Genomic DNA, 19,935 nt, shown 5'->3' with positions numbered 1-19,935 from the left:
TTTACAAATTGTATAAATGCGTCGATGTCCAGCTAGGAAATTTTGTTCACTGCCCACATTGAACCCTGCTGGTGGTCTCTGTGATGTATTGACGGCCAAATAGCTATTTGTGTGCTTTGTTGAATACTGTTCAGTTTTGTAATAAAGATTCTGGGAATCTTTACAAGCCCGTGTCGGTGTATTTTCCTTTGCTTGGTGTAACAGCCGTAATATTGTATTTTTTCTGATTCCACAGATGGTGCCCGAATAGGGACCCTCAAGAATGACTTTGTCTCTTTGAAGGTTGGCTCGGCTATCTGACCGAGATCGGCCGGTGCCAACAGAAACGGCCACTCTAGACGAGAAGCGAATTCCTCGACGAAAACTGCACGATCCGATCCCTGGACGGTGAGCTGTAGCCCGAGACGACGTCTTGACGAGGGTCCATATATTTGAGGTGGGTAAATTTGCCGAAAATCACCAGACACGTGGGTCCTTAGCATTGTCCTTAGTAACCCGATCGGGCCTCCCAGTCCTTTGGTCAGGTGAATCGTGTCCCGATTCTTAATTTAACCCTGACAAAATGAATTTGGAGCATTGTACTCGCGAGCACAATTATTTAACCAGGTAACACCAGAACTTTGATATGCCTGGGAAATTGTCTGCCTGCTTTAGGGCATCATTCCGCAGCGACAGACAATCTTTGGAAGATAGCCGTCCCGCACCACAGGAGGGGCGCCGGCATGTACTATGTACTGTAAGAAAGGCTTTTGTAGTATAGCATTTAATGACATTTGGCACAGTCAGACCAGACATAATTCTAATCTTCGGTGGCCAACCAATGGTAGTTTTGAAATCCCTCGTATAGAATATTTAGAGTCTGTATTAGTAAAGAAAAAGGCTAGACCTGCAGCATTTGACGCGTTGCACAGTTGGAAAACAGAAGCTTTGCAGCAACAAAAGAGTAGAGAGAAACATATGCGTAGACATATGACAAGTGTCGAAAAGGCACGGTTATATGATCAAAATAAACAATTGGAGTCAGTTACGAACACGGACAGGGCATTTCAATTAGGCATTCAGAAAATCTACCCTTCAAAAGATTTTCATACGTCAGATGAATTGATTAGTAAACTTTTGCATGAACGAAGGCCCGATGCCTCCGCGCCACCTCCGTACGTCCCTCCTCCTGGCGCTTTGCCCCTTCCCGTTGTTATCCCCCCTCCTATAGTTCCTCCGGTGCTCCCTGCTGTTCTTCCTGTTGTTCTTTCAGCCGTCGCTCCTTTGCCTGCCCCCTTGCCTTCACCTGTTGATATTCAGCATGTGCCTACTTTTCTTCTTCCAAGTGATTCTGCATCGCTTGTAGTAGACCAGGGAGCGAGACCAAGGGTTGTGACTCGTAATACTTTGTCCCCAGACAAAAAGAGTGAATTGATTGCTTGGGCTAAGCATTGTATGGAGAAGGGTGAACAAGCCGATGTTTTTTCCACACTCGAAAATGTAATAAGTATTCCTGAGAAAAACATTTTTATTGAAGGATTAGGGACTCATTTGAGTATAATGTGGAATAGACTAAATTATGTAGATTTCCCACAAGGGTTACGGGATTTGAACGCCTTAGCGTTGTCCAGAGATACTGCGGAGAAGGTATATGAGCATGTTGAGAGGATATTTGAGTATAGGAAGGAGTTGGAAGAGTTACAGAATGAGGAAGCAGATGGTGGTAGTTATTAGGTATTATGTACTTACAGAAACGGTTTTCTCCTTGTCGAGAATTAAAAGGAGAGGAAGCGCGAATTTGTATAAAGGATGCAATAAGATGGATTTCGGATATGTCGATAACTCCAGATGAAGTATATGACACATATAGTCAGTATACGTTAGAAATGCAAAAGAAAGTGATACAGGTGATGGTGGAGCACCTGCAGAATGAGTGTGTAAGAAGAAAGATTTGTTGTCCCGCAGAATTGATGAGTGTTTATAAGAGAGCCTTTTCGATTGATACTTCTTCGACTGCCTTAGCGATTGATTTGGCTCTGTTGCTTAGTAAGCGTTCAGAGCGACCTACTTCTCAGTTGCCTATGAGAGAGGTCCCTCCGACATTTGTCCCGAAAGTTGAGATTGTGGCCGATGCTGGACGAGGAATAGTCACCGGAGAAATCCCTGCACATTACGTTTCACAGTTTGTTCACGTCCCGTTTTCAAGACAGGAAGTGAACACCTTAAAGCAATCTATTCCCGATATAAGAAATAATCCGACCGGATTCTATAAAGAAATAGGGCCTCATTACACGGATGGCGGTAGGGATTTACCGGTACCGGTAAAATACCGGTACCGGTAAAATACTGGTACCGGTAAATCCCTACCGCCTTACTACGAGGTCCCTTTGCGGGTTGGGGGATTTAATGGCTGCTTTTTGCAGGCGTTAAAATCCAACCCGCTAAGGGACCTCAGAGCTAATTACGGCACCGCAAAATTGCGGTGCCGTAATTAGCGCCTTCCCCATTCCCATAGAGCCCTATGGGGCAGAAATGGGAATGGAGAAGGGCAATGGCGGAAGGGGGATTTACCGCCCCTCCAACCTTGGAATGGGGCGGTAAATCCCCTTTCCGCCAAGGCGGTGCCGGTATTTTACCGGCATGAGCCATGGCGCTAATAGCGCCATGGCTCACCGCCTACCGGGTAATGAGGCCCATAGAGTCGGTCTTACAGTCGTCGGTATTCACCTTAAGTGATATTGACCTATTATTTCCCGAACTCCTGCCAGTTGATTTGTGGAAACAGATTAGGACTATAGATGACATACCTGGGTTGGGCGATACACGGGGTAACATGGTTAGGCTAAACAGAGAAAGACCAGCTGGCGAACGACCACCTCAAGTGATATTAACCTTGCCTGATAGAATTATTGTAAAATTGATAACTATGGTCCTGAAAAACGAGTCATATGGGACAAGCTTACGGCCTGTGTCCAAGGAAAGTCTGAGGGTGCTACCGATTTCTTCAATCGGTTCGAGCAGGTATTCTCAGATTTCAGTGGACAAGACTTAGGCACAGAGTCAGGGAAAAGGTTGTTTGTCGACAAATTTGTATGTGGATTGCTGCCTGACATCCAGTTACAGATTATGTCTTGTGAAAGTGCTTGGCAGGCGAAGTCTCAATCAGAAGTACTGCATATGGCTCAGTACTATGAAAATCGTGTAAATACTGAAAAGGAAAAACTTGAGAAAAAAAAGGGTGACCTGAAAACTAAAGTTTTATTACAGAAGATTGTTAGAAGCCCTAGAAGGGGTAATCAATTTAGAGGTCAGTACATTCCGCAGGGAAGTGTGCCCTTGGCTCCGGTAACCATTAACCAGTGTGCCTATTGCCGGCAGGAAGGCCACTGGCGCGCACAATGTCCGACCTTGCAGCAAAGGTCATTTGGGAACATGGGTAGACGATCCAGAGGTCGCCCAGGTGCAGGGGGCCCTGGCAGAGGTCAGTTTGCACCGGAATCACAGCAACCTCCTTCACAAGATAAGCAAGTTTCGAATGTGGATAATAGAAACATTTTTGATCACCCTTCTGCCGCGTACCTCTCTCAAGAGCTTCCTTTTGATAATATTCTGTTTCGCTAGGATTGCCGAAAGCAGGATTTGTAACCTACGCCTATTCCCGTTCATCAGAAAGGCCCCTACGTTGAGATGGCAGTGGGAAATAGGAAGCATCTATTTTTAGTAGATACGGGAGCACAGAAATGTTCCATTGATCATTCACGGGTTCCAAATATTCCCCTGTCAGGGCAGTCCAACGTTTCCGTAGGGTTTTCAGAAACACCTGTAGTTTGCCCGGTCTCTTTGCCGGTACCGATAACACTGGGTCCCTTCACGGAACAGTGTCCATTTTTACTTACCACAAACTGTGGGGAGAACTTGCTGGGGCTAAATTTGTTGAAGGCATTGCATGCAGTAATACATTGTTCTCCGGACGGAATTCGGTTAACAATTTCACCTCAGCAATCACTCACCTCTCAGTTTTTGACTCAACCTTTACCGCCAGAATTTAGTAATGTTCCAGAATGCTTATGGGCAATTGATGATAATGATGTGGGCATTCTTCAAATTGAACCTGTTAGAATTATTTTGAAACATGGAATAAAATTGCCTCGCATCCCGCAATATAAGATCTCAGTTGAAGGCGAACAGGCTTTGAAATGTATAGTTTCTGATTTTGTACATCGTGGGGTAATTGAGGAGATTACGGGTAGCATATGTAACAGCCCCATTTTGCCAGTATACAAAAAAGGTGATAATGCGATTCCCTTTCATTTTATAATTGATTTACGCACTATTAACAAAATTGTGGCTCCTCAATTTCCTATTGTACCTGATGTTACAACGATACTAACCATGATTCCGGCTTCTGCCACTCATTTTAGCGTTGTTGATATTAAAAACGCATTTTTCAGTATTCCCATACACAAGGATAGCAGTATTTGTTTGCGTTTACCCTAGGTGGACGCTTGTTTACATTCACTCGTGCACCACAAGGGTACACTGAGAGTCCAAGTATTTATAGTAGGACATTGAAAGAGCAGCTCGATACTCTCGGGTTGCCTACTACTTGCACATTACTGCAGTATGTAGATGACCTCCTCTTGGCTGCTGATTCTGAGAGCGCCTGTAAAGAAGGCACCGTGCTGTTGCTTTGTCATCTAGCAAAACACGGCCACAAAGCTTCACTTAAAAAATTCCAATATTGTTGTCAGGAGGTCACCTATTTAGGCTACCTCCTGTCAAAGGAGGGAAGACGGTTGACACCTGAACGAATAAAGACTATTTCTGGTATGTCTGTCCCAAATACGCAGAAGGAAGTTAGAGCCTTGATAGGTATGGCTTCTTATTGTAGATTGTGGATCCCTAACTTTTCGTTAACGATTAAACCAATGCTGGCTTTGACAAAGAAGGGCATTTCTTTGCCATTGCCATGGACTTTGGAACACCAGACAGCATTTGATTTGCTCAAATCCGCGCTGTGTTCAGCGCCGGTTTTAGGAACTCCGAATTCTGACAAGGTCTTTGTATTGTTTGTGCATGAACGTGATAGATGTGCTTTGGCTGTATTAACGCAGGAGCATGGAGGGAAGAATAGGCTGTGCGGTTACTATTCCTCCGCCCTTGATCCTGTAGCATGCACTTTGCCAAGATGTTTGCGCGCTTTTGCTGATGCTGCTGCGTCTGTAAAACAGAGTGAGGGAATGGTCCTGGGTCATGCGTTAACCCTAATGGTACCTCACTCTGTAGATATTTTATTGAATAGAACTCAAACGCAACACCTCACTTTTGCACGATTGACAAGATAAGAACTAATCTTGTTTGCCCCCCACATTCAAATTCAGAGGTGTTGTGTATTAAATCCGGCTGAACTTTTACCTGTCTCACAAAATACTGTTGATGGTGACGATACGTCACACGATTGCCTTTATATGACAGAACAAGAGACTAAAGGCAGAATCGATCTGAAAGACACGCCTTTGAATAGCCCACAAGGAGAGCTATTTTGTGATGGCTCTTGTTTTAAACTTCCAGACGGTACATCCACGGCTGCTTATGCTGTTACTACTTTAAGCACGGTTGTGGAAACTAAAAAAATTATGCATAACTCTGCACAGGCTGCAGAAATATAGCGTTAACTCGAGCTTGTGAACTTTCTGAGGGGCTTACAGTGAATATATATACTGATAGTCAGTATGCTTTTGGGGTAGCCCACAATTTCGGTAGACTTTGGAAAGAACAAGGTTTCTTGACCTCGCACGGAACGAAAATCCAGCATGGCACCTTAATAGTGTGATTACTTTCAGCACTCGCACTCCCTGTTCAGTTAGCTATCATAAAATGTTCAGCACATCAAAAGGTTACAGATGATGTAGGAAAAGGGAATGCTTTCGCCGATCAGATAGTTAAACAAACTGTCACTGATTTCAGTTCAGAAATGTATGCTGTAAAAGAAATTGTAAACGTTTGCACTTTGGGTGAAAGTATCGATGCTGTAAAAGATATTCAAGCAGATGCTACCATAGAGGAAACTAAGAGATGGATCGAGGGTGCAGGGAGATTGGATGACGATGGGTGTTGGGTAGACAATATTGAAGGGAAATGGTTACTCCCTGACGCCTACATTACAATGATGGTTATTATGGCTCATGGTCCGACACATGTTTGTGCGCGGAAATTGACTAAAATGTTACACAGTGTATGGACCAATGATAAGATTTTCAAAACTGCGGAGTTTCGCTCCACCTTCTGTTCCGTTTGAGGTTATTCACTTTGATTTTATTGAAATGGAACGGTGTAACAATCTTAAATATGTATTGGTTGTTATTTGTGCCTTTAGTAATTGGGTTGAGGCCTTCCTGGTTAGAGATGCAATGGCCATAACCACGGCAAAATACTCTGTTGAAAGAGTTTTTTCCTAGGTTCGGGCTGCCGAGAGTCATCTGGTCAGATAATGGGCCACACTCTATTGCCACTGTAATCCTACAAATTTGCAAAGGATTACAGATTGACAAGCGGTTCCATTCAGCTAGACATGCCCAAAGTGCCGGATTAGTGGAAAGGCACAACGGCATTATAAAGAACAAACTCGCTAAGACCTGTGCTGGCACCAAGCTAAAATGGCCGGACGCCTTACCGATCGTGTTACTGTCGATGAGAACAACCCCTCAAACTAAGACTGGGCTCTCTCCCTTTGAGGTGGTAATGGGGAGACCTGCTAATATTTGGGGTATGCCAAAAAGTCTCTCATTACGGGATAGAGAAAATGTGCTTCTATCAGATTACTGTAACCAGTTGACTAAAAATCTGTTTTCAATTTATCACCAGGTGCGAGAGGCATTACATTTGCGCTACGAGGGTCCTGGTCACAATCTACGACCGGGGGACTGGATCCTCACAAAGGTTTTTGAGAGGTCGTCTTGCCTTGCACCTCGGTGGAGGGGTCCCTACCAAGTCCTGCTAGTCACCCAGACTGCTGTGCGGGTAGTGGGTTGTAAACACTGGATCCATGCGACGCACTCCAAAAGGATCCCACAGCCCGTGCCGTACGATACAGAAGATACAGAATCCCTTCCCACTGCTGTAACTAACGTGCCTGAAACAGCAACAACCAGCAAAGGAGAATCGGAGACCGTTTCAGAATCCGCAAGGCCAGACAAAACGGCCATCTTGTCTCCGCACTCCCCAACAGTGGAACTTCCGGATCAATCCTTTTCTGATCCCATTTCCGTCCATTCGCCACTTCCAGGAGGAAGTGACGACACTCTGTCCTTACCAAAAACTGCAAAATATCATTTGCGCCCAATGAAGTAAATGTATAGCATGGTCTGACTGTTCGATTGAGAAAATCATTTGAGGGCTTGCCTTTTGGCCCAACTGTACGGGAAGATTCTGCTGGCTAAGGGTTGTGGGAAAGACATTAAGAAGACGCGCGACTGGAGTCGCCAGCAAACAAACAATTGGTGTTTTTTTCGGTTGAAGACGACAATGCCTGCACCCGCTACCGCTCGTACCAAACTTTTAGATAAACATTTGACTAGCAGAGACAATGATCAAGCATGTAAGGGGACCCCCAAAGTGTATTGTTGCCTTTTTGTGATAATTACTGGATTTTTAGTAACTGTTGGGTTTGGGTTATGGTATCTGGAGGAAGCATATCCATTAGAGGACTTTTTACCTATTGAAAATGTATCTGTTATTCCCACTCCTTCCGTGCAATTGCATACTTTGGCACCTAGGGATTCTTTGCATAGACAGAACTATCAAAATAACACCTTTTTGTTAATAATGAATGCCACTCATACAATTTTTAATAAGACCAATTGCTGGATCTGCACACATCTACCGCAACATGGGGATAAGGGGCTAGGTTAGTATATTTACCCCTTACCTTTGACAACTGCCTGTTACGCTTCTCTTATAGCACTATTTTTTGGTCGATGGAATGACAGCATCTCAGGGAACTTTGATGGTACAAATTAAAATAGTTTTGAAAAGAATGTTTTGATGCCCCTGGGATGCTTGCTTTTTGCAAATAGAAGTAAGCCAAACGTTGCTTCTGTTAGGCCCTCTGATAGATTGTCTCGTCCCTTTCAGTCTTTAATCTCTTTCAAAATGGCTCCTATAGGCAATAAGGATGCCACGCCTCCATCTTATTCTGTTAATCATAGCCCCGATTCAGTAACCTTCTGCATACAGAGGAATGGAACACGGTCAATGGGTAGTTTTCGAAAGTGTGCCAACGTTGCGAATTTGACTAGTGAAAACAGACCTCTGTATGTAGGTGAACCTGTCTATTTTGTTTGCGGTAATGTGGCATTTCCATGGTTGCCCAGGGATTGGCAAGGAACCTGTTATTTAGGGATTCTATTACCTGGGGTATTTATTGCCAGTACTGTAGAAATTTCGAAGACTCGTTCACAACGAGGTGTGAAAGGGGATACTCCAGCGCAAACTTTAGGAGATATGAAATCCTTTGTGCCATTTTTTGGGCAAATTACGAATTCAGAAGATATCAGGGGACTAGCGAGAGTATTGGAGAGAACCATCAACCGGACCACTGACATACTCTATAATATGACGTTAGAGCAGAGAGCGATAAGATTAGTGGCTCTTCAGAACCGGATGGCATTAGATGTCACCCTGGCAGAGCGAGGAGGAGTATGTAAATTAGTGGGGTCCGCTTGCTGCGTTTACGTACCAGACTCCTCTCCGACGATCTTTAGGGCTATCCAAAATCTACATGTTCTTAGTTCAGAAGTACATGTTCCTGAGGGAAACTGGGAACTTGGGGACCTCCTACGGTCATGGGGATGGAAGTTGTTTTCGGCCCTGCTGATTATCTTGGGAAGTTTTCTGTTTCTTTGTTGTTGTATACAGTGTCTCCCTGGTATATGCTCAGTGTTAAGGGGATGTTGCGCGCAAGCAACAAGTGTATTAGGGCATAAAATATACGCCCCAGAGAAGGTTTCCAAAGAGTATGTGTTAAAAGAAACTCTGGTGTCAGATCTAATGGCAATAGATATGTCAGACAATGATTCAGGGTGTATGGACGATGACGTATGGAGTTACTTGCAAGGAGATCAGAAGTAGTGCTAGCACTTGGCATAGGCCAAAAGGAGGGTTTGTCGAATCGGATATTAAATTATGCCTCCTATTGTAAACGATTGTATGTATATTGGCCTACGCCAAGCTGCTTAAAATTGTATGCAAATAACTCTCTACGGCAAGGTCTTGACCTTAGAAATTGATGTAAGCCGCCATCTTGAATCAAGCCTCCATTTTAGGTTAGAACCGCCATTTTGGGGTTTTGTACAAAGTCACCCTGTAATCTAAAATGGCCGTCTCGTGTGCTCTTGTTCTTGCCTTAACCTCTTCAACCTCTGAAGTAGAGTTAATGTCCAACCTGCCTTCAGGCTACATGTTAGGGTCATGTAGACCTTGTCCTTTGTTCACATCGGGAGCTGGGGATTACTTGAATCAGCAATGTTAAACTACAAGTATACAAGAACAGTAATGATATCCGAATATAACATGCGAAATATTTGTTTGGTCTGTATTAAAACAATATGTAAAGAGTGTTAACGTTAAGTTAAAGAATAATGGAGTGTGTTAGTAAATATATTCAAAAGTAAACCACATGCACAAGATATGTAAATTAGGAAAGTGAACCTGGCGCGACCCTAGCCCAATGTATTATTAACTTGTAAAGGGCTGGACATCATTTTTACAAATTGTATAAATGCGTCGATGTCCAGCTAGGAAATTCTGTTCACTGCTCACATTGAACCCTGCTGGTGGTCTCTGTGATGTATTGACGGCCAAATAGCTATTTGTGTGCTTTGTTGAATACTGTTCAGTTTTGTAATAAAGATTCTGGGAATCTTTACAAGCCTGTGTCGGTGTATTTTCCTTTGCTTGGCGTAACAGCCGTAATATTGTATTTTTTTTGATTCCACACTTGGCTCTCTCATATAGCACCTTGCGCTATAGCGATAAGAAGCTGGTGGATCCAACATGGCTGATGATGACTGCTAGAAAAACAGAGCTCTGCGCAGTAATGCTCCTACCCTATTATCGTCAGTTTTGTAATTTCAGTATTGCCACAAGCCACGCCCCTTATGACACTGAGAAACAGTTTGTGTTCCTCTTGACATGCCAATTCAAACAGCGGTCCTGAAAAAGGGTACGGAAAAAGGACATGGGTATCAGACACATAAGGAGAGGGGAAAAGCCCGATCAGTTTTGTTTTCTATTATAGAAAGAGAAGAACATGAACTTTTGAGCTGAAGCCACACAAGGGATAGAGAGGGGTTGATGGACAGACAATGGGCCTCATTACGACCCCAGCAGTAGCCGTGCTGGTAAAAACGGCACGGCTGCTGCCTGAGTCGTGTTTTTTCCCGGTGCCTGGCTTTGGGGAATTATTGGGACATTACAGCCCCAGCGGTCCTGGAAGCCAGGCGCCGGACAAAGTAAGTCCCCATTCCCATTCGAGTCCCATAGGAGTCAATGGGAATGGGGAGGACGGAAACACCGGCACTGTGTGCAACAGTGCCGGTGCTTCTGTCAAAGTCTGCGGGCAGGTGCCGTTCTACCCGCCAGGTCAGACCTGGAGGGCGGGACGGCACCCGCCCGCAGAAGTCGGAGTGTGCCGGTCCGGTTACAACAGTGGCGGTAGCTTACCGGCACCATTGTTACCGGACCGGCACACTCATAATGAGGCCAAATGACTCTTGCATCCCATATTTCTTTTCTTCATATTAGTTCAAGAATCCTCCCTACACTAAAATGTGTCCTCGAAGTGTAGTGCATGGTTGCAGATGCATAAAGGTTAGAGTTACATTTTATTCCTTTCCAGTCATTTCAGTCGCCGGACATGTTTTTAACCAGATAGTGGATTTTATAAGAAAGAGCTCTTTTCCCACAAGATTAAATCATTTATCAACCCAACCTTGTTGGTTCTTTTCTAAGTTGCCTGCAGAATATTCTCAAATCTAAGGTTGTGTCTTCCAGCGATTCCTGCTAGCACAAATGTCTTAGATTATGTAGTGGGACCAGAATACCAAGAATTCCAAGACGTTTTTCACAAAGAACAGGCTAACACGTTACCTCCCCATCGATCTTATGATTGCCAAATCGATGTGGTACCCAATGCTCAACTACCTTGTAGTAGGATTTATGCTCTTACGGAACCTGAGAACCTGCATTTGCGTCAGTATTTAGATCAGTACCTAGCCAATGGTTTTATTCGCCCGTCCAAGTCTCCTGTCTCTTCAGCTCTGTTCTTCGTGCCGAAAAAAGAGGGCGACCTTAGAACATGTATAGACTATCGCGCCCTAAATCAAATAATGATTAAGAATCGTTATCCTTTCCCCCTGATCCCTGAGCTTATCGACCAGGTGAAAGACGCTTGTGTGTACACCAAGTTAGATCTCCGAGGAGCTTATCACCTGGTGCGTATAAAAGAAGGCGACGAATGGAAGACTGCATTCCGCTCCAAATTTGGGCTCTTCGAATATCAGGTGATGCCCTTCGCTTTGTGCAATGCACCTGCCGCCTTTCAGTACTTTATGAATGATGTTCTTCGGGAACTTATCGATGTCTGTGTCATTGTTTATATTGACGACATCCTGGTGTACTCTTCTTCAGAATCCGATCACAGAAAACATGTTAGAGCAGTTCTTGAGAAATTGAGCCAGCACAGACTATTTGCAAAACTCGAAAAATGTGTTTTTCATACCACAGAAGTTGAGTTTCTCGGATTCATCCTGACACCTCAAGGAGTCCGAATGGACTCGCGGAAGGTGGACGCCATCCTCAAATGGCCATCTCCTAGCTCGGTGAAGGGAGTTCAGAGCATGCTCGGCTTTGCCAATTTCTATCGAAGATTCATCCCGGAATTTTCCCAAACAGTCCAACCCATCACAGCTCTCCTAAAGAAAAACAAACGCTTCGAATGGACTCTTGAGGCCGAACAAGCGTTTCAGGACCTGAAAACCAAATTCACCTCTGCACCTGTATTGAAGCACCCGCACCCAGATCTCCCATACATTGTGGAAACCGACGCATCCAGTTCGGCCATGGGAGCTGTCCTGTCGCAAAGAGACCCAAAAACTAACCAACTACACCCTGTGGCCTTTTGGTCCAGAAAATGTTCTCCTCCTGAAATCAACTACGCAATTACCGATAAAGAGTTACTGGCTATTAAATCTGCTTTCAAGGCTTGGCGTCACTACCTTCTCGGGGCAAGACACACCATCACCGTAATTACGGACCACAGAAACTTACAGTATTTAAAGACGGCCAAAGCTCAATCTTCACGACAAATCCGATGGGCTCTATTCTTTACGGAATTTGATTTTGTAATTACCTATCGCCCTGGCTGCAAGAATGGTAAAGCGGACGCCTTATCTCGGATTGGCATGGAAGAACCTAATTCGAGTTTAGAACCTGTGCCCATCATACCTGAGCAAAGAATCTTAGGCTTAACTTCATTGCAAACTATTGAGGACATCCAAACGCAAGTAAAACAACTTCTAGACTCTTCAACCTTACTGGAATGGAGTCAAAAGGGTCCTCATTACACCGTTAAGGATGATTTACCCTACTTCCAGGAGCGGTTGTTTCTGCCAAGTAAAGAATTGCAAGAACTTGTTATTGCCCATCATCATGAATCATTAATGGAAGGACACCCTGGTATCGCTAAAACGGAGGAAAAAATCAAACGCCACTTCTGGTGGCCTTCTTGGAGAAAAGACATAAAGTCTTTTGTACTGTCTTGCGGAATTTGCGCCCAAAACAAGGCTCAAAAGAAAAGGCCAGCCGGCCTACTTCAACCCTTGGATATTCCACCGGCACCATGGCACACCCTGTCAATGGACTTTATAACTGACCTGTCTCCTTGTGCTGGTTACAACACTATCCTTGGAATTGTGGACCTATTCTCCAAAATGGCCCACTTTATCCCTTTAAAAGGTTTGCCTTCAGCTTCCACCTTGGCCAAGGAATTTCTGGAAAATATAATTCGCGCACATGGTTTCCCTTCCATATTAGTCTTGGATCGTGGAAGTCAATTTATCTCCCATTTTTGGAAGAAGTGTTGCCAATTAGCACAAATAGATGTGCGGTTATCCACCAGCCACCCCCCCCAGACCGACGGGCAAACCGAGAGAACCAATCAGACTCTCGAGCAATATCTTTGGTGCATGTTACACCAATCTGAGTTGAATTGGAAAGACATCCTTTGGATCGCAGAATATGCATACAACAATTCAGTGCATTCTGGGACCGGACAAACCCCTTTTTATACTTTGTATGGTTACCATCCTCGGACCTCTGACCTAGATCCACCTCTGACCCTGGAAATGCCTGCAGTAAATCATCTGCATTCCACAATAACCCAAGCCTTCAAAGAAGCTGCAATTCATTTACAGCAAGCCAAGAAAAAATATAAAGAAAACGCTGATTTGCACCGAAGTAAAACTCCTCCTTACCAAGTAGGAGACCAGGTATGGCTAGCAACTAAACATTTACCCCTCAATCCCAGATTCATAGGACCTTATCCCATCTAGGCTATAATCAACCCAGTGGCCTTTAAACTGGATTTACCGTCCAATATGCGTATTCATCCAGTTTTTCATGCATCACTTTTGAAGCCAGTGCAACCAGGAACCCGACTGTCCAAGCCTCCAGACCCAGTTCAAATTGAAGGGGAATTGGAATTCGAAGTTAAAGACATTTTAGATTCCAAGGTGGTGAAGTCGAAACTCTTCTATCTTGTTGACTGGAAGGGATATGGACCTCAGGAGAGATCGTGGGAGCCTAGTAACCATGTTCACGCACCTCGATTAATACAAAGGTTTCACCGGAGATTTCTGAACAATCCAAAACCCCCGGAGGGAAGAACCTTGGGAGGGGCCTTGAGGGGGGGGTACTGTCATGATGCCTACCTCCAAGGAGCCAGGTCCGACGCAGCAACCCCAGAGGCAGGCATCATTTCCCCCAGGGGAGTGCCAGCAGGCCCAAGCTGGGGCCCTTTGGACGCAGTCCTGGCGCCTTAGGCGCCAGGCTCATGTTGGACCCCTGTCCTGGCGCCTTAGGTGCCAGGCTCATAAAGCTAGACATGTGTTCAAGTGTTATAATGTGCACTTACCTGATGCAGACCATGCTGCTACATCCAGGCCCTCTTGAGGCCTGAATGGAACTACTTTACCTGTGGGACTACTTTCCCCCCGGGTGTGGTCGGGGAAGGATACATACCTGATCGGTGGAAGGATACATACCTGGAACTTCTTCCAAAGCTATTTAAACCACGCCCGATCAGCAACTCACGCTTCGCGTTGTTCTGCTCCTCGCAGCTGGACGCTCACCGTGTCAGCTCCTGCATCTGGACTTCAGCCACGCCTGTCAGCATCCTGGGTCACCTGCAAAGGGAGACAAGAGACCTTACCTGCTAAATCTGCACCACGGAGACATCACACCGACGATCCTGAAAAGGAAGACATCATTTTTAAAAGCATTTCGCTACGATCGCTGCTGCGCTGCATTTCACTACCTTTCCTGGGCGCCTCCATCTTCAGCAGCGATCATCCGGATCCACAGCCACTTCCCAGAGCCTAGAGAGAAAAAGACAAGAACAAAAGGTGAGAGAAGGAAGGGAACAGGAAAAGCTCAGTTTCCTTCTAAGACTTACCTGTTGGGTCATTCCCATTTCCTTTCGGGTCTTGCCGCTTCCAGGCATTTTCCGGACCCCGGCCACTATGGGGAAAAAAGACAAAGACTTTGAATGAGCGAATGCAAAGACATTACCCGAGCGCTCATCCAGAACTTACCTGTCCTTTACTGGAACTGCACGTTTCACTTCGGGTCGGCGCCATATCTCCGGCATTCCGAACCCCGGCCCCTAAGGGGAAAAAGACATAAGCATTAGCGCTTGCTGCAATAAGACAATGAACATTATTATTAAGCTTGAACTTTTGAACTTGCAACAGAACTTTTACAGCGCCTTACCTAAATAGTCAAGCTTATTTGAACTCCCATCAAACCTCAATCCAGTGAAGTAACTGGGTTTCAACGCGCCCCTGCATCAGAAGCAGGATGAGAACTCATCCTTCCAGACCCTAAGGTGAGACTTCACAGGGAATCGTGGAAGGGTATCGTGGAGGGTTGGAAGCATTATTCTGTCAGTAGGTAATACTCCCTTTTCACGCACAGGGGAATATTCCTGCGAGCCAGAGAAGCCAGAGTAGAGGGGCCCTTCCTGTCCATCTTCAGAGTCCTGCGCTTCACCATTGAAGAAGCATCAGCACTCGAAGCCAGACCTGCGCCTTCGTGGGAATCAGGTGAGCGTTACAGATGTGCTGGGCGATATGGCGCAGGAGTGCTTCCAGCACCTGCACGAGAACATTTGAATATGTGGGCTGCGATATGCCGTGCATCATGCTCACAGTGTGCTGGAAGGTGCCCGTTACCAAGAAATGCAGGACCGACACAAGCTTCAGCAGCGGGGCTAAGGCCAGGGTCAGACTGGGACAAGAAATAGGCCTGGTCATTAAAAGAAGTGGCCCACCCCTCGCATCAAAAGATTTGTCGATAACCTCTTGCATCACGACCCTTGACCTCTAATGACATCACCAGAAGTGATGTCATTTGACCCCACCCCAAAGTGACACCCCGGCAAGCGATGAAACACGACCTTTCACCCCCTGACAAAACAGGAAGTGGCATCAAATAGCATTGTTCCTAAGTACACTAAATTACTTGTGAATCCAAGCAGACGTCCAAGGCCAAATGATATGTTATTGTATAGCACTTACGCTTAAGCTCTTTTTTATAGAAAAAATATGGATACAATATCACCCAACCTGTGTTGGTACTTATTTATCAACCTAAGAAGGATGAAAGGCTTTTAGAAAAAAAAAAGTGAAGAAAGAAATATATATATATATTCAATTTCTTTTTCTTCCAAACCGACCCAGGCATGGCCAGAAACCGGCCCCCACTCCTCAGGGACGATTTCGGCCCAGCTACGGGCCTAAAGGCTGAAGGGCCAACCCGACCCTGGGTAAGGCTGCACTGATGTTGATCCTGTTCTCTATGTCATCCTGGATCGGGTGAGCAAATCAGCGATGGTCTCCCTGTTCAACCGATAAAGGGTGATTAGCTGGTTGTCCGTCAAGGTCCAGGGTGAGGACCTGACCCGTGGTATGGGCGCTTGCTTTGCATGATATCTCCTTCTCCCCCTCCTCCTCCTCTTCCGCTCCTCTGCGTCTTGTACCTTATGTTGCTCTTCCAGCCTCTGTAGCTCAATGCAGAGCTGGAGCAGCTGCACGCCAATGTTCAAAAGAGCTAGTGGCAACATGATAGTATTGGAAAGTGTGTTTGGGAAAGGTGAGGGCCTTATGTACCCTTCCTGAGTAGATTGGGTGCACATGTGGCTTAATTTCCATCACCTGTATGCATTTGGTGGTATTACCGCCCAATTTCAATGGTATTACTGACATATTTCAACTTGTAATATTACAGTTTTGAGATTTCAGCAGTAAATCTGTCGGCGGTAATACTGTCAGCATTGATTCCGCCAACGCTAATACTGTTGGTGGTATTACTACTGATGGTATTACCGTTGGCTCCTAATTTGGCGGTACAGTAAAAGTGGTGGTATTACCATTACTGCCATTTCTAATGTATACCGCCAGACTTATAATGAGCCCCATAATGTCTGTTACCCATTTTCTCTGAAAAGAGTATTACACCATGGGCTACTCTGCACAGAATGTTCTTTAGCACTTTCCCTGCAAGGATTGCTTATTGATCTCCACTCTGCAAGATATGCCAGTTTATCAGCCATTCTTGCACATAGGGCTTGTCCATCAGTTGTTAAGGACAAAATATGTAATAATAAGTTGCGCAAGACACAAACCCGGTTCATGAGTTACTCGGCACCGCAACGTGTGTGCATTACGTACTGTACCAGCAGTTGGATTCACCGGTTATCAATATTGAGCAATAATGCTGCCCAAGTACAATTTCTTCTGAGTTGTAACCATGTCCATCATGCCTTTCCAGACCAAAAGTAGCTTTGTGTGTTTTCGTAGCAATACATTGGGGCGGTGGCCTGCCCCCTTTGTTTTTCCTCCCATTCCTGTCTGGCGCTCATGCACCATGCCAATAAGAACAGGGCTTGGAAGCGTTGGTTGTATTGGTCTTCTTGGGGTAATGTAATAATTAAAGGAATGGTTCGCTCAGAAATATTAATTGCTAAAATGATTGGCAATAGTCTAAAACATAGTTTAGACATATTTTGAATGGCAGTTCCTATGTAAACACTTTGAGAAAACGAGGCTCAAAGTGTTTACATGGGAGCATCCATTTTGTGATTTCAGGCAGCCTCTTCAGCTCTGCCCTTGCGGCACTAAACAAGCAGCAAAAGCCCCCTACTGGGAGCTTTTTCTTACTGCAGCCTGAGCAGAGCTGAGGAGGCTGCCTTCACTTTCATTTTACGTTTTCTGTGCTCCCCAAGCCCAGGGAAGCACAGAAAATGTAAAATGAAGGCAAAAAGCAGAGGCGCTGCAATTAAAAATACAACGTTGTTGTATTTGCGATTGCCGTGTTTGGAAAACCACGGCAATCACAAATACAACAACGTTGTTATTCTGACAGTGGCAGCTTGCGCGTGGAGTCTCCTGGGCTCCCCCAACCCTGCTTGAAATCTCCTAGACTCCCGCAGGGTTGGGGGAGCCCGAGAGCCCCAAAGTGAAAGCTGCTGTAGGCAGAAACACAGTGGCATTTCTAAACACAACCGCGTTGTGTTTCTGTCTACAGCAGCTTTCACTTTGGGGCTCTCGGGCTCCCGGGCTCCCCATGGGGAGCCCGAGAGCCCCAAAGTGAAAGCTGCTGTAGGCAGAAACACCGCGGCATGGAAACACAACCGCGTTGTGTTTCTGCCTGCCTTGGCTTTCACTTTGGGTCTCTGGCGCTCGGGGGAGCACCGGAGACCCAAAGTGATAGCCGCGGCAGGCAGAAACACAACGCGGTTGTGTTTAAAAAACGCTGTGGTATTTCTTTCTAAGTTTCTCAGGCTCCTTCAGCTCGGAGGAGCGCGAGAAACTTAGAAAGAAAAAACGCAGCATTTTTAAACACAACAACGTTGTATTTATGTTTGCGGTAGCTTCAGCTTGGGCCCCAGGGGGCTCCAAGCTGCAGCTAACCGCAAACATAAATACAACTTTTTAAAAGCTGCAGTTTTATTTCTAAGTTTTCCGGGCTCCTCCAGCCCAGGAAACTTAGGAAAAAAAACGCAGCTAGTTCTTATTTAAAAAAAAAAAATAGCACTTACCGAAATGCAGCTGCAGCTTTCCTGCCTCTAGTCTCTGGTCTCCGTCCTCCGAGTCCGGCACCAATGAAGAAAAAGCCACCCACTGGTAGCTTTTGTTTACTACAGTTGGCTGGCTTTAGCTTCATTAGTGCCGCAAAGGCAAGCACAGGCGGCACCCATTTCACAAAATGGTTGCCTCCTACTGCTTCCCTTTTTAAAGTTCGAGCTTCATTTGCTCAAAACTTTACATAGGGACTTTAAAAAAAATTGTTTAGATATTTGCATGTTCACTTTATAAATGCAAATAAACAAATAAATAAATAAATAAATTATTGGCCAATAATATTTCTGAGCGAACAATTCCTTTAAATAATATCATCGATCCGGTGGGCCAAATTGGGTGCTAATGGCATGGGTCTAAGTTATAGGCCTGAGCGCAGTGAGGGAATTAACGATGGGCCCCAGCACTGTTACCGCCCAATTCGACACACCGTATAGGGTTTTATTGCTCTTAGCACCCCAGATTTTCAATCCAAAAACCTGGGGTGCTGACAGCAATGCCATTTAGTTTGAATGAATGGGACGCGCTTGCTGCATACCGTTCATTCAAACAAATATTTACCAAAGATGGCCACCATGGAGATGGAAGGTGGGTCTCCATGGGCAGCCCCTCTTCCATTTCCATGGAGGCCAGCAGGGACGCAGCGGCAGGAGCACTGCCACCAAAGGAATCAGGTAAGTGGGGTAGTGTGGAGGGACGAGACCAGAGTGGCGAGGTGAATGGGGCTGGAGGGGAGATGGTGGGATCAGAGAACCTCTTTCAGGTTGCTCGGAACGCTGGCTTGGATTATGGGATTCAGCACACGATCTGAGCAACCTGATCGGCTGGCTCCCCTGTCCTGTGTGCTAAATCTCAAGCTTGACTCTATGTAAGGAGCTGCCTTTGTCTTTACAAGAGGGGGATTTACCAGGGAGCAGAGCACCCACTATACAATATTTGAGGTTTCAGCAGACAGACTACCTCTGTCATGAACAAAGATCAAGCATCAAAGCAATGTCAGGAGGTGAACAGAGAGCGCCTAAAAGCCCATTTCCCAGATTCCCTAGAACAGAAGGGACAGGGGTTACAGCCTGGTGGTGGGGCCATTACTGTAGCAGACATGTTGTTCTAGAGGGTCCTATTAAGGCAATGGTTTGTGGGCTCAGGGTCTACTGAAGTCTCGGATGGGCGCGAAAGGCCAAGTGCCACTCTGGAAAAGAGGCCGTCTCGGTTCGGTATGCTGAGGAAATGCATGGGATCGAGTGAGCGGCGGAGCTGCTGAAAGGCTATACCCACACCGACACATACATGGGAGGAATGCTGTTGCTCTTTGCATGATCTTGTAAACATTGTGGGGCTCATTTTGCAAACCTTGGTGTGGTAAAGTAAGTGTAACGAAGAAGCTTATATGTCTAACGCCAATCTTTTCACCTATCTACTACTTGGGCGCATTTAAAAAGAACCTTTGCAGGTGGAACTGGAGACTGGATAGTAAATATGTTAACTCCCGGTGTTTCCTGCGCTGCCTAGAAAACCTCTTTGTTTCATGCTTACGTGACAT

Source organism: Ambystoma mexicanum, chromosome 7p, assembly GCF_040938575.1.
Source record: "Ambystoma mexicanum isolate Mex_15411 chromosome 7p, UKY_AmexF1_1, whole genome shotgun sequence".
Lineage (NCBI taxonomy): Eukaryota > Metazoa > Chordata > Amphibia > Caudata > Ambystomatidae > Ambystoma > Ambystoma mexicanum.
This window is presented reverse-complemented; position numbering follows the sequence as displayed.